Here is a 2355-nt window from a genome sequence, read left to right as displayed (position 1 = left end):
GTGTTTTCAAATAAAGGAAAATGAACCAACTTATTTACAAATATAACAACTCGTTACTATCTATCAGTGATAGAGCACGAGATTGATGTCCATCGTGATCTGTCGTCCATTGATAGATGTCTATCGCGATCTATCACTGATAGACAGTAATATTTTGTTATACTAAAAATATTTTCAAGAGTTTTACCATTTAAAACAATTACCCTTAAATACATTACCCACTAAAATTTAGCAATTAAATTATTACTTTCATAATATTCACTATCGTTTAATTGAGATAAAATACCTGCCTCGAAATTCACGAAAGGAAAGAATTCATATTACAAATCTCGGTACATTTCATCACTAAAGAAGAGAAGATATTTTTAACCTTTGGTACTCATAGCCTTAAAATTATAAAAGATTAATGGCAATAAGAACAAAAGAAAAAGAGAAAAAGAAAATGTAATAATAGATAATAAAAAAATTTAAAAATAATGATAATTTTTTCACATAAAAACAAAGAAAATAAAAAAGCAATAGTTCAACCAATTGTCTCAAATATCAATGCAAACTTAACCGTAATTCCCATTTCACACCTAATATAATATATAAATATATATTTTTGGCATAATAAATAATAATAAAGTTCATTTTTAGTCAAAATGACAACTCATAATGATATAGTAATATTTAATTTTGGGTTAATTGCTATATAACTACCCCTACTATTCCAGATTTACCTTTTGACAACTCATCTTCATTCACCAATCACAATTCCAATGTGGACTGACAAAAATATGAATTTTTATTTCGAAAATAAATTGTTTAAATTTCTTTCTTTTTTTTTTTTTATAACTTTGTAGGGTTTGAATTTTGTATAGCTTTTGTGATATATTCTATTTATTTTTCTTTTTCTTTTTTTTTTTTTCAAGTAAGGTTTGGTAGATTTCATGATTTGTCTAAAGGAGTTTAATTATATAGGCTACACAAATTTTGCTTATAATTAAACATGAAATTTAGGTTTTGGTTAATAATTAGTTTGTTTTGGATTTTGGGCTTTGAAAATTGTGTTTGTTTTCTTCTAATCTTTTTACAGTACTTTTCATCCATCCTTAAGAAAAATTTCCATCCATAGCCAACTTTGTGTAGCTCACTTTATCGTCTGACTATAATTTGTCAAAATGAACATAGCTTCAACTTGCAAAGTGTTTGTATTATTATCCTCAAAGTGAGAGATTCGACTCCCCTACCCCACATATTGTCAAAAAAAAAAAAAAAAAAATAGTTTGTCACACGATCAACTCTTCTCATATATACATATATACAAACTTGGGTGCATCCCGTGTTGTACTCATTTTTGTAAAACTCACTCAAGTATCAACGTGTGCATGGAGATGAGTATAGTCTTGTGGCTGCACTCAAATATTACTCATATATCTATATTGAATTATTTATTTTCTATGATGAAGTAAGACTAATAAAAAGGATGTGGTTTGGGATGTATACATTTTTGTATGGTTCATCGGTTTGTGATGTGACAAACTTTTTTTTCCCAAAATATATTTTTGATTTTTTTTGTTTTGTGATTTTGAAATGTTGAAATAGGATAAATGCAATCCATTGAACCTAAATATGACTTTCCATGAAATAAAACATAATGAGCAATACTTGGTGATTAATATTTGGATGTATCCTATTTCTATGCATCTCACTTTCATCGCACACAATAAGAATTAAAATATTTAAATAAAGATATAAAAAGAATTTATCACGTAACAAATTATGATAAGATAATTTGGTGGATGCACAAAGATAGATATAGACCCAGAAATATCTGAATAATTTTCATACTGATACAACTTTTCTAATCATATGGTAAACTGTGATTGGACTATTGGGTGGCTACAGAAAGATAGGTGGAGTGTAGGATGCAGTGGGGTATTTTTCATCTTTAATTACCACTAGTTACTAAAGGACAAAAATGCCCCTAGTAATTCATTTTCCAAGAGAATAAAAAAAAACTTAGAAAAAGAAAAATAAATAAAAAGTTTAAACCCAAGGCTTATAAATAAACCTCCATTTTGCACCTTAAAATCAGGAGTCCAGAAAGAAAAGAAGAAACTAGAAAGACAATAAATTTACGCTAATAACATTTTATATTTGAAGTTGGTTGGATTGCAAAGCGATAATGCAGAAAATCCTGTTTCAAGAAACGAAGGCTCAGATTGTTAAAGAAAGTAAATGAACTCACCACTCTCTGCGGCGTTTTCTCCTTTGCCGTCGTCAATGGCCCCGACGAGGACCTTCCCGTCATGTTGTTTTACTTTATTTGAAAGAGAGAATAATTTAATAATTATTAAGAAAAAATTAATG

This window comes from Benincasa hispida, unplaced genomic scaffold (genome assembly GCF_027475165.1).
Source record: "Benincasa hispida cultivar pf3 unplaced genomic scaffold, pf3_genome.v1.1 HicScf1331, whole genome shotgun sequence".
Taxonomy (NCBI): domain Eukaryota; kingdom Viridiplantae; phylum Streptophyta; class Magnoliopsida; order Cucurbitales; family Cucurbitaceae; genus Benincasa; species Benincasa hispida.
Note: the sequence above shows the minus strand (reverse complement) of the source record.